This window comes from Neofelis nebulosa, chromosome Y, assembly GCF_028018385.1.
Source record: "Neofelis nebulosa isolate mNeoNeb1 chromosome Y, mNeoNeb1.pri, whole genome shotgun sequence".
NCBI classification, from domain to species: Eukaryota; Metazoa; Chordata; class Mammalia; order Carnivora; family Felidae; genus Neofelis; species Neofelis nebulosa.
This window is the reverse complement of record NC_080801.1, coordinates 4,741,371-4,755,508: the sequence shown is the minus strand read 5'-3', so window position 1 is coordinate 4,755,508 and position 14,138 is coordinate 4,741,371. Positions and strand designations below refer to the sequence as shown.

At 41.9% G+C, this 14,138-nt stretch overlaps 1 pseudogene; it reads right to left on the bottom strand.

Moving 5' to 3' along the window:
* Positions 1 to 240: 240 nt before the first annotated feature.
* LOC131503446 (coiled-coil domain-containing protein 71L-like) overlaps positions 241 to 14,138 on the bottom strand; it is a 48,898-nt pseudogene continuing 35,000 nt past the window's right edge.

Here is a 14,138-nt window from a genome sequence, read left to right as displayed (position 1 = left end):
GAAGCCAAACAAAGGATGGCGAAGCAATCAGGAATTAGTATCGTCAGAAAGCTGTTTCCACCCCCAGGGCTAGAGAAACTCAGAACCATACCTAGCAGGAACTGAGAACATCAGAGAAGAGGCTCTTGGAAAGAAGCTAGAATTTGGAGGAGATAAAATCACTGGTAGCAAGTGGAGCGGGAAAGAGAAAAACCTCTGGGCTAATACCTTCCTCCCTTTCTCCCATCAAACACCCATTGGTCAAATCCCTCTGGAAGCCATTTGGCAAGGAACCAGGAAACACAGTCTGTAGGAGAAGTGCAGGAACTGGATCTGAGGGCAAAAAGACATAATGGATGAAGTTACATATATGGACCAGTTAGGGTTCTCCAGACACTTAGTATCAATAGGAATTGGTTCACAGGATGACGGAGGCTGAGAAGGGCAGAGCCAGGAGATCCAGTAGTTTAGTTCCAGGCAGACTCCAAAAGCCTAAGAATCAGGAGAGCTGATGATGTATGTTCCATTCCAAGTCTGAGTCTGAAGTCAGGAGACCACTATCGCAGCTTGAAGACACTCAGATACACAACAGTGGATTCTCTCTTACTCTGCCTTTTGTTCCATTCAGGTCTTCAATCGATTAGTTGAGGCCACCCAGTGTTTGGCAAGGCAATATGTTTTGCTTAGTCCACTGATATACAGATGTTCATTGTACTAAGAAATGTCCTCACAGACTCACTAGAAATAATGTGTAACCATATATCTGGGTACCCTGTGGCTCAGCCCAGTTAAAACATGAAATTAACCATCACAAGATATAATTTTATGCATGTATGTATGTATATATGTATGTATGTATGTATGTATGTATGTATGTATGTATGTATGTTTGTATGTATGTTTGCATGTGTGAATGAATATATGTTATTAGAGAGAGAGAGAGAGAGAGAGAGAGAGAGAGCATATGTTCAAGCAGGATAGGGGCAGAGAGAGAGAATTCTGAGAATTCTGTCACTGCAGAACCTAATGCTCATCTTATTCTTATGAACAGTGAGACCATAATCTGAGCCAAAATCAAGAGTTGGATTCTGAACTCACTGAGCCACTCAGGTACCCCACAAGATGCAATTTTAAAATAGAGACCTATTTCCCTTACCTGTACTGTCATTTTTCATTCCTTACTTTGTAAGATAAATGTCTTCCTCACACTTGCTGCACTTTTTCTCGGTCTCCCATCAGCTTTGGACTTCTGCTTGTCATTGTTGTTAACACTGGTATTATGCTCTGCAATCAAGTCTCTTTAGATTGTTCAAGGTTGATTCTAAAACTTGAAAATTAATAAGTGGTTTAAATTATTGGGATTATTAAATAATATGCAAACATTAGAATTACTACCCTTTTCCTGGAGTCCTCGTACCTGCTCAATGAGGACATCTCTGGGATCAAGTTGAAATGGGTCCTTTTTCTTTGAATTCCATCAGTGCTTTAAACCACGCCATGTTTCACTTGGCTCATTCAGACTAAGACCATCTTATGGATATTTTCTGGTTCTCCTTAGTTTTCTAATTGCACTTCTTTGTTTTATTGCACTCTTTCAGTGTTTTCAAATCATGCCACTTATGACATCTTCCTGTCAACCTCAGAGGTCTCTTACTAGACCCTTCTTTTTTCCTGCCTCATTTAGGTGGTGACTCAGTAGGTCTGCTTCATAGCTTCCTTCCTGTGATTTTCCTCTGTTACGGTCCCAGTTTCTTTCCATGCTTTAATGGTAATATGGCTATCTGGGAAGTTAGGGAGCATTTAAAAGCCTGGACTCTTGAGCCCGACGGCCTGGGGTTAGACTTTACTTGTTCCACTTACCAACTGTGCAAGTTGGATGTTGGATGAGTTCTTTGGCTTCTTTATAACCCTATTTCCTCCTCTAGAAGATAATAATCGTAACTGTATATACTTTATAAGTTTGTTGTGTGATTAATATGTAATAACATGTGAAAATAACCCATAACAGTGTCTGGCACAAAAATAAACACTGTTAATGTTGGCTATTATTAAGTATAATTTTTCTTTATTTTTTTCTCCCCTCGTTTTGCTGGAGTACGCCTTCAGATAACTTCCTAATGAAGAATGAATAGAATCAAATGTTCTGAGTCTTTGCACGTCTGAAGATACCTTGAGTCCACTCTCAAATTCAATTGATAATTTTGATAGGTGTAGAATTCTTGCTTCTTTTTTTATTTTCTTTATTTTTAATTTTTAAAGTTTCCCTCCACATTAGTTAGCATGTAGTGCAACAATGATTTCAGGAGTAGATTCCTCAGTGCCCCTAACCCATTTAGCCCATCCCCCCTCCCACAACCCCTCCAGTGACCCTCAGTTTGTTCTCCATATTTATGAGTCTCTTCCGTTTTGCCCCCTTCCCTGATTTTATATTATTTTTGTTTCTCTTCCCTTATGTTCATCTCTTCCACTCATAGAATTCTAGCGTATAATGGCCAGTTGCCCCTTCCATCAATTATCCCCTAATCACAACACCACTGGAACTACAATGTCTGCTCTTTAGAGTGTTTTTGACTCACCATCACTTTCACCTTCTTGTATTTTTCAAAATCATTCAGTACATCTGGCGTATGCTTAAGGAAAAGGGAATGGAGGTCCACCTTTTGAAGGGTATAAAAGAGAATTTATGAACATAGTTTAGACTGCCACAGCCTGTCTGCTGGCCCCCTATTATTCACTTTCATCCTGCATGAAAAATACCCTCACCCTACCCCAAGAATCCTCCCTCTTAAAGACCCAACCCTTGTAACATCAGCTCAAAGTCCAGGATATTTTTATCTAAATTACGTCCAGGTGTGAATGAGTCTCCTTGGGTGCACTGGTCCTCGACTACACTTCCAATCTGAAGACCTATCAATGAAGACCTATGAATTAAGCATACAACCAAAACGGGCACACAGAAAACACACACACACACACACACACACACACACACACACACACACACACACACACACACAAAGAAAAAACAAACAAACAAACCAATAAAACACAACCATTTCTGTTCCAAAAGAAAGGAAGGAGGTTATCATGAGATCATGAGTCACTGGTCCATAGCAATTCTGAAGTTCAGCTGGCACAGATAGGTAGTCCTTTCATTGGGGCTTAAGGCCTGCGAATGATTGTCCCTGGCTCTAGCTCCTCCAGGTTTCTGGCTTTCAACCTCCAAGTCATTCTTCCCTTTTATGAAAGGTAGCCTGTGTCTACAGCTTTATGGTTGTCTCGGCCTACTTACTGGTTGTAGGGGTTTGTGGGTCCAAAGCCTTCTTTCATTTTACTGTCTGGGATTAAGTAAACCCTTCTCTACCATGGACTTTTTCAAACCTTTATAAGGAAAAACACTCCCAAACTTCAAGTTGTATTGTAACAGAGAGAACCCTGTGTCTCACAGTTTAGTCTGCGAGGGTATGCTATGAGAGAGAACACCGGTATTCTCCATGACCCTTCTTTGTTTAGGACACTTTTCTAGCATCTTTTCCCCAACGTCATCTGCTGAGTGAGGTTGGTAATAATTTCACCTTCAATAAGAGTGACATTATTGATGTTATCTGTGCTAACAAAACATGAAATTGTATTTGAATGGCATTGAGTAAGGGCAAGTAGTATCGTTTAGGGACGTGTTCAGCTGTCACAGAAAGGCTGCCACCAGTGGCATGAACAAAGAGAGTTTTACTCACAAAGAGGCTGTACGCTGTGCCCCATTAAGGCAGCAATGTCATCTGCAGCAGGCTGCATGGAGATGGCAGAGCTGCCAATTTCTTTATGACCCACTACAAAATTTTGGGAAAAAAGGTAGCAGCCGTTAATATAATATTACCAATATTTTTACCACTTACCATCTTCAAGATGCATCACATGTGTGAGCATTTCAAGCTCACAGCACATCTGTGAGGGAGAATTGTTGATGTCTTTTGGAGGTCATTCATTTTCTTCTTACGTCAAAACTTAGCTGTCATATTTCTAGGGCATGTGGCTTCACCAAATCCCCTCCTAGGTTTCCTTTGCTTATCAATGCATCAAGCAAACTCATAGGAATTCTAGAAGTTAATACTTGTGAGTCATGGAGAAACCAGTTCTGCCTTATCAAATCACATTAAATACTCATGCCATTCAGTGTACTCTCAGATGAACCATTGGAAGGTGCTCCTGTATTAGCGATGTATTTCTGTTGGCAAGAACCTTGCCTCCTAGAGGCACTGTAACTTTCATATCTATTAGTAACTGGCAATGAAGTAGAAACCAAGAGTTTTGTTTGTCTTCTTGTTGACACGTTATAATGTATACTAAGTTACCCCGTTTCCTTGTTTAATTTGTTCGCATCATATACCCACTGCAATATCATCACGGAACAATGGTGGTCCAAATGTAGCATCATCAGCTCTGGAAACTTCAGATATGGCCACGGTAACAGTTAGGGTGGACTCCATCCAGTTCTTGGCCACTGGGGCTTGTCTGATTATCTCCGTTTATCTACCTCCCACCCCACACGCCCAGCCCAGCAGCACTGAGAATCTGGTTAGTCAGTGAATCTCCAGCAGATACAGATGCAGACCATTTCTCTGGATAATCTTTATGGTTGACTGTGGCCTGGGTAGCAGCACTGGTTCAGACAGAAACACCTGATTTGGGTGCCATCAAGAAGGGTCTGTGCCCTCCCTGAGAAATGGGACAGTATGCATTTCAAACACACTTCATGTCTCCACTGCTCCCTGCAGAATTCTGTGTTTTGTTGCTTTCATCCACCTACCAAAGCAACCCAAACTTTATGCTAAAGAGAGTGGGCCTCGTGTGTCCTTTGCAGATTGCAATGCTGTTACTAGTTTGGGTTATCTTAACAAACACTGGCAAATTATCTAAAAATGTAGAATTACGTGTGAATTCAGAATCCGTACCTGTAGTAAGCCCTCCATGATTCCGTTGATTAGGGAGAGGTATCAGACCATACTGTAAGAAACCCTGCCTTCGAATGCGACAGCTCTATGGACTTTCAAAGCACTATTTCTAACCTAGATATCAAAAGTCGTTAAGTCTTTGTGAGTATACATTCAGAGCTTTTTTAAGATCTGGATCTTAGTCTCCAATTTTTCATTACCTTCCTAACCCATTTATTCCCAGAGTTCTCTTTATTTTTGAATCGTTCTTTGGGCATTTGACCAAATCTGGCAAATAAAAAAAAAAAATTCCTCAAATTGAATATATGAACATTTAAGAGCAGTCACGTGTTTAGTGCCCAAATATTTTATTATTCCCCTTAGAAGTTTATTCTGTCTGTGGATGGTGAATAAACAAATGTCTTTTTTTTTTCTTTTTTCCCCACATAAGTAAGTAGATGTGCAAGGCAGGATGCTAGCTACCTGTCAAGGGTAATAGGATGTTCAGGAGTGTAAATAAGATTTCTGTCATCAAAAAAAAAAAAAAGATTATTTGATGACCTAAGATAAGCTAAGCTTTAAAAATGCAAGGAAAATAGCCACTAAGTCAGATAAAAGTTAGGCAATTAAGTACTTTTCCCTAGGGCAGCAAGGAGTTTTGAGAAATACCATAATCTGTAGAGTTTGTACTAAAAAGCTCTACTGACATGATGATAAAGCTCATCTTCAAAGCTTGTTTTGTGTACTGATATTATTCCTTTTTTCTTGAAATCTAAAGAAGCTTTTCCCTTGGCTCTTAACATGAAATGAAAAGACATTTTCCCCCTATATGTTCTTCTGCCGTTTTTAGGCTGAGCTTTTACAAAAGGCTTTTATGTATTCATTGCTTTTAATCTTCATCCTTTGTCCAGAACAAGCCTTGAGATTGGGAATGATGTGGACTATTTCTAACCCAAACTCAGAGGACTTAACTTCTCATAAAACCCACCAGGGAGGAGGCATTGAACTCGTATCATGGAGTTCCTTGTGCAGCCCATGGGCAGGATTCCACTGAAAGTAATCGATAGCATCATGGAGACCCTGTCTCTGGAAGGAACTAACAACAAATAAGGATTTGACCTTATAGGCTGATTTTCCTAGAAATCTAGGAATCAAGAGGGCCAGATGTGGGATGGTGGGAGAGGGACACTGGAGAAGTGCTGAATACCCAGATTCACTTGAAGCCAACTGAGCAGAGGAAGGTTCTGTCCTGGAGGAGCTTGGATCAGGAGGGATCAGCTCCCAATTGTTATGGACTTAGTGAAAAAACACTCATGAGAGCCTACATGAAGGATGCCTCCAGAACTCTAAGAGGATTTGTTCCTTTCTTATGTCTTTTTTTTATGGAAAGTGTCTTGGGGGTGCTTACTTCACCTTTGTGTGTCCACAGTTCTTCTTCCCACTAGTTGTGTTGTCATGAACCTCCTTACGTAGCCCTTGCTGCCCTCCTAGACCATGTGTTCCTCATGGGCAGGGCTCATCTTCGCCATCCATGTGTCGTTACTACAGTGCCAGCCATGTGCAAAGGACCCTGTACATACTGAATGAATGCAATGTGTTTATGGGGTTTCAGGCCCCAATTTTTACAGAAGAACTAGCTGTATCACTTCAATTTTATGTGTAACAGCAGCAGTCTATAGTGGGATTCTCTCTCACATTCGCTCTTTTTACAAACACCTGCATAATCAACTTTTGATGAACTCTTACCCTTTTGTGATCAGATAAATTGAGTGGAACCTTTGTCATCTCTTAAGATCTTATTTGCAGCCCAATAACACTTCACTTCTCTATCCTACAGTAAATTCTTGCTTAGCAAGAAGCAGTATAGTTCAGTGACTAAGAGGGTGGCCCCTGGAGCCAGGCTACCTGGGATCTAAACTCCTATTTTGCTCTATTTCTAACAGCAGACCTTTGGACAACTTACTTTTTCTCTTTGTTACTCAGTTTTCTCAGCTGTACAATCAGGCACAACCTAGTACCTTCACCACAGAGCTCTGAAATGAATTCAGTGAGGTAACAAAGGTAAAACACTTAGAATAATGCATGGAACCCCCTTAACTGCGAGTCAGTAAACACTCGCCTTTATTAGTGATGTAACTACGTTTTTGACAGTCGCTGCTTGCTTACTGAAAACCTTCACGTTGGCTGTGTTGAATGTACAGAACAGGTGAACTATGGAAGGCACCATGTCAGAGTCAGGCTTACTTGGTAGAATGAGGTCCAATTCCCTGATGCTGGTGATTGCAAGTGGATACTCAAGGGCACAGAGAGGCACAAGGCCCTCGGTACAAACCCATACCAAGATGATCAGAAAGCCATAGGAAAACAGAGGGAACAAACTAATTTTACTTTAGTTCCCACCATACACCAGTACAGTTCTCTGCAAATCACACATGTTTCCCTCTCAAGCAAATATAACAGGCCTAGGATTTGAACCAGCACCAGTCACATCCCACTGCCTCTGCCAAACTTTAGAAACATCTTTGGAAGAAGTGAAATACGTTAATCATAATCATGCGCTGAATAACATAGGACTGGGTACTATAGGCCCATGCAATCCCAAGGCGGGAACAATATTAATTTACGAAGGCTATTTTGCTTACTGTTATATTTCTCAGAGCACACAGCGTAAGTGTTCGCTCTTTGCGAAATGAGTGAGTTTATGAGGGAATGGACAGAAGTGTGAATACCTATGCTCATACGATTACACCGTGTAGTTTGGTTGAGTATCTCGGGACACTCTGCCTTACATCTTCACTCAGCAGAGTAACGGGAATGTTAGAGCTGTCATAGCAGGTGATAGAGAAGGTTACTTACCATACCACTTGTCCCAAATTACGTAGGCCAGTTTAAAAACCAGGACACAAACATAAGACAGTGAAAGAGAGCCAGGAAAGCTCAGACAGAGGGAGAGAGAATCCCAATCAGGTTCTACACTGTCTGCACAAAGCCTGATGCAGAACTGGAGCTCGCAAACCATGACATCAGACCTGAGTAAAGCAATACAGTCACATGCCTAACTGACTGAGCCATCCAGGTGCTCTCACCCTTCTTAAGATTGAAATTCCCAGGTTTTTATATAGATAAATGACAGATCTTAAAAATAACAACAAAACAGATTAGAAGGATGGTTCAAAACCAAGGATTGCAAGATTGCAGTAAGGACATAATATGTGGGAGTAATCGGGGTGGGTGGGAGGAAGAAAGGGCCAGGGGGCAGATGGAGGGTCTGTAAATGGAAGCCGACATTCTAGCAAAGGTGGAGCCTTGTTAGTTCCACTCCTTTACTCCAGAACTTGTTGTCCACAGCATGTGGTGTCCACTTACCATATGATTCAGAGCTGGAGGATGGATAAGCTGCCCATTGCAATCAAGGGAAAACATTTCACCCACAGAATTCACTAATTGGCCTGTTCTATAATGTTTACCCTCTTACTGGCATTGCTAAAAGCACCTACTTTCTCTATACCACCATAGAACAGGTGGATTTTTCCTTGTCAGCCTTTGCTCGCTTGCTTGTCAGTTTATTGGTCCACCTGTGGCTTTATTCACCACTCACCGAAAAGTGACTGAGGGACTCTGTGTGCCAGACTCTGTTCTCGAGGTATACCCCTGCCTCTATGGTGGTTGTGGGTAATTCTTGACTTCTGGGCTTCCAGCTACTACATCAGGTGGGGCTCTCCATCACCTTCTGTTGCTTTTTCATTGTCATTGGGCAGGTGACTGCCTGCTTCTTCTCTCTAATTATGTACACAGTAGAAATCAGTGCTTTGGGAATATGGATGACTGCAGTGAACAGACTCCTGGACGTGTCTTTTCCCTTGCGGAATTTGCGTATTTGTGCATATTTGTGTCTCCAAATCTAGTTTATCCTAGAGGTAGACATTTTTATTTTTTTATTTTTTATTTTATTTTTTTTAACGTTTACTTATTTTTGAGACAGAATGAGACAGAGCCTGAATGGGGGAGGGTCAGAGAGAGGGAGACACAGAAATGAAACAGGCTCCGGGCTCTGAGCTGTCAGCACAGGGGCCCGACGCGGGGCTCGAACTCACGGACTGCGAGATCGTGACCTGAGCCGAAGTCGGCGCTCAACCGACTGAGCCACCTAGGCGCCCCATGGTAGACATTTTTAAACAAAGCAAACACAGTCCAGAAGGGGCTCAAGAAACAAAATCGTTGGATGTGTCCCCGAGCCTGGTAGCAATGCAGGTGGGCTAGAGGCCTACAGATGTGGAAATAGACTGTTGTTGGATGACAGCTTCACTGTGCATCTTCAGCTAGGAAGTGGTACAGCTGGAATGAGAATTCTCCTAGTGTGATTCTTGGCCTGGCGTTTTCCTACTGACTCACTGGCCTGGGAGGGCTGAGACCTTTTGGAACTTCGTTGTGTTTTGCTGCAGAATCAAACACTAGCTAGGTTTCTCAAGTAGTTATAGAATGGGCTTTGACAGCAAGGGGGGGGGGGTCAGGGAGACCTGGCAGGAGGGAGGAAACTGCACAGGCAGGAGAGTGGGACTGACAGAGGCTGTTTTCTTCCATTTTGTTCTGGGCAGACCTTAGTGAGGATGTCTAGTCCTGAGTACTGGTGAAGTTTATGTACTGGCCATGGAGTTGGGCGGGCACCTTAGAGAGATTCCTGACAGTCTGGGGAAAGTGTGTGTGTGTGTGTGTGTGTGTGTGTGTGTGTGTGTGTGTGTGTGTGTGTGTGTATGTGTGTGTGTGTGTGTGTGTGTCAAAGAGAGAGAGAGTGAGAGAGAAAGAGAGAGACAGAGACAGAGAGACAGAGACAGAGACAGAGATGGAGAGAGAGAAGTCCCAGTAAGGGAATGTGATATTTATTCGGATTGCATGTTCAATTCATTTTCAAAGCTTCACATCAAAGGGAATTTTTCTTAACACTAAAAGTATGCACTGAGGTTAATTCTAATTACATTAATAAGAAAATAAGGTCTAGAGTTCGATGTCAATCAATTTATAAACAAATCCTTCTGGGGCAGAGGGGTCAACATGTTGGAGAAGTAGGGGGATCTGTACATCCCATGTCTCTCAAACAAAGTGCTGAAGCCAAAGTATTTTGAACCCCAAAAGTCTGCGAGGAAAACAGACTGAATACCCCCTGAAGGTAATGAGACAACTTGAGAAATGACAGGTGGCTGATTGTGAACAGGGCTACATAAATTGGGCCAAGTAGGAATGGAGGGAAGAGATCCCCTTCTGCGGAGAGACAAAAGTAAGAGAAAGAGTGGCTCCGGAAGTGTAGGGCTGTATGTGGATAAGAGGAGAACCTTGGACTGGGAGTGAGACGGATCTTATCTCTAACTGTGGGGCTTTCTTGGGTCTGGGGCTAGACTCCCTGTTTGCACACCTGGGGAGGAGAGGAGCCAGCATTGGTTTCAGGGGTAGATCAGGGGCAGAGTCCACAGAAGGAGACAGTAGCCCCTCCCTGGTGGGCTGTGCAATAGAACAAAGCCTGCCTGCATCCACCACCCCCCGGATCAGTGGCTGGGTCTAGGGCGCAGTCTGCAGCAGGAGAAAGTGGGCCCCTACCTGGGGGCGTCGCTGGGGGACAGAACAATGCCTGCCTGCATCCACCATGCCCAAGCTCAGCAGTGAGGTCAGCAGCGCAGTCCAAGGCAGGAAAAGGCGGGGCTTCCTGAAGCACAGCAGCACAAAGATAGCCAGGAAGACTTTTGGAGCAGCACAGAGAGGCACTTCCCCAGTGCCAGAGCACACGGAACGGGTCTGCGAATCCTAGACAAGCGCTATGCTAAAGGAGTCAGCGGAGGAAGAAGGACCACCCTGCGTGTGCCCTGCGCACAATGAGGACAACTGGAACGGAGTACACCGGGTCATGGAGAAGAGGCTGGGCATCACCACATTGTGATTGTGACCCAAGATGAGATCAAGAGTTGGACACCCCAACCGACTGACCCACACTTTCTTACATTTATTTTATTTGTAGTGTCCAGAGTTTTAGTTATACTTAGTGGGAGGAACAGGGAAATAATATGTTTACTCCACTTTCCCAGACCCAGAAGAGAAACCTCCTTCATCTTCATTTTTAAAGGAGAGTTTTGTTGTACAGGGAATTCATAGTTGTTGGCTTTTTCGGCACTTGAGATCTATCACTACACCATCTTCAGGCTTCCATTGTTTCTGATGAGAATTCAGCCATTAGTCACATTTTTCTTGACCTATATGTGATAAGGAGCTTCCTCTTTCTACTTTCAAAATAATATCTTTACTTTCCAATAGTGTAACTATGATTTGTCTAGGTGTGTTCTTCTTTGTGTTCATCCAAATTGAAGTTATTTCAAATTTTTGGATCTTTCAGATAATTGTCATCAATTCTGGTATTTAAACAATTTCTTCAGTAATATTTTGTCCCATTTTCTCCCTCCTCTCCATCTGGGACTCCTATTATACACGTGTTACATAATTATGTTGGAGCACCTGATATTGTCACACAGTGCTCTACTGATTTGTGTCCAATTTTTCTCCCCTGCCTATTCTTTGGCTTGGGACATTTCTCTTGATTTACCTTCAGGTTCACTGATTCCTTCTTCTATTTCTAACCTACTGAGTTAATCTAGTGAAATTTTATTTGAGTTATTGTATTTTTCAATTCCATAAATTTCACTTTTTAAAAAATCACTTCCATTTGTCTATTGTGATTCTCGGTGGACTCACATCATGTTTCCTACTGTATCTTTGAATACATGTTCCTTTAGTTCTTTAAATATAGTAGCTGCTTGAAGTCTTTGTTAAATCCAAAGGTGGGCCTAGTCAGTTTCTATTTAATCTTTTTCTTAGTATGGGTTAAACTTTGTTAATGTGCATGTTTATTATTTTTTAGGTGAAAAGTAAACACTTGTTTCGATTATCTGCTCATTTGTGTGCATGCACACGCACACACATGCAGGCACACACACACACACACACACACACACACACACACACACACACACACACTGGTTGCTATCATGACTCGCAAGAGATAACATTCTATTCTTACTAATTAACATTTCCATAACAAAATCCTAGAAACAATAACACACTCATACATGCTAATACAAGCATAGACTCCCTTTATAAGAGGGGCCACTAAAGAAAAATTAAAGTTGCTTGAGGAGGAAAGAAGGGATTTGAGATACAGGATGAACACGTGTACCTTTTGAAATTCACATCCACAAACTACCTATTCATTTAAAAAACAAAAACAAAAACAAAAACCAATCTGTTTCACTGATACTCAGCAACAGCACTGTGCATTAAAACCTAAAAGCACCTTTTATTTTGCATTTACTACCTTCTCATCATAATCGATTCTTAACTACGAAATAGCAAAATGCATTTTTAAAGCAGGAAACAAGAGTTAGCCTCCAAAACATGGCTAAACCACCACATCATACACTTTCCTTTTTACAACCATCATCCTTTTATGAACCAAATAAGTGAGGTACCACTCCAATGGTATTCAGATGCTAGCTGACTATTAGACTTTCAACTACTGACAGTGGGGACAGGTTTGGAAATACTATTCAGTTCAAAAGCAGCAAGCAGATCTCTTTTAACATGAAAGGGACTCAGAGCTGAGCAGAAAAGGTGGGAGCAGTGAATTTACTCCTGGATGGCAAAACCTAAGTTGGCTTAGATCAGTAAATGCTTTTGAGATCAGCTTGTTCAGAAGCTCCCCATCTGAGATCCTTGGAACTGAGAAAACAGAAATGGGATCTCCTGCATTTATTCAACATTTCAAGGATACTTTTTAAAGACCTCATAAGAGTATCAGTGAAAAAGCTGCTCTGGATAACCAAAAGAGGTATTTTTTAGGCCCTACATCTTTATGGTCATACCAGCATTACCAACATTATTTCTCATCATCAGCCCCCAGGACAATAAGTTTCTCATGTCACCGCATTGATACTACATTCTTTCTACCTTATAAGCCAGTCCCCACTGTCCATTAAACTTCTCTTTATCTTGCAAGATCCACCTCAAGTATTATCTTTTTTTCAAAAAGAACACATTTTTATTTGTTTTGAGAGAGAGAGAGAGAGAGAGAGAGAGAGAGAGAGAGAGAGAGAGAGAGAGAGAGAATGCGAGCACAAGCACGGGAGCAGCAGAGAGAGAATCCCAAGCAGGCTTAACCAACTGAGCCACCCAGGAGTACCATGTCTTGATGAAATATTATCTCTTAATGAAAGCATGAGCTCTGCAGCCAGACTCCCTGCCTGGGTCCAAGTTACAGCGCTAACACCGATTGTAAGACTAGTCTAGGTCTCCTCAGGTATCCCGTCTGCATCCCAGCTTCTTCCCCAGCAAAATGGAGATGATGATAGTACCTACTTCATTGGACTGATGTGGAGATTAAATAAGATAATGCATATAAAGCACTCAGCAAGTAATAAACAATAAACGTGCAGTTGTTGTTACTATCATATAGTATGAGTTCTGTAACTAATCAGGTTTCCCAAAGGTGCCCATAAACTTAATAATACAGGTGGCGTGTACTTTCTAATATTCCAAAACCAAAGATATCACTTGACTCAGTTTTTCTAAGGCCAAACACCCAAAGGGAGTCCAAGATCTAATGTAAAACCCGACATGATAATAACCCTGTAGAAGGAAGACAGGCTATCCTACTTTATGATGAAAATCACCAAGGTAGTCACTGTGTGCAGATGTTATCACCACAGCATCAGAATTAGCAGAACATTTCCAATGATAAAACCAGCACAAAAAAATTCTTGGAGCCCTGAAAAAAGTGGAGTGAACTTCACCTCAAGCAGATTTTAAAAGCTCTTAAAAATGTGATTTGCCTCTGTACTTCTTAGTCTCTCCTACCTGGACCAGATGATACTACCAACATCTGAGGAGAACACTGACATTCATTATTTTGAATTTGACAATGCCAACTAGCCTTTATTTAATATCATTCCTGATAACACCCAGTAATCCTGTAAATATCTTAAAGTGCTCCCAATACAGTTTTTTTCATCCGCCATTCAAGTACTGCTTCAAATCAACCAATGATAATAATGACAGCTTGGAATAAGCAATGGACATCCAGGGAAGGACTGAATCGGGAAAGATCATACATAGCTGCTCCTCACTGAGTCTCCTCCATTTCATCACACTCTCTTCGTGTGCTCAAGCTAGAATCCTCAGGAGTAATTCTGGATCCGA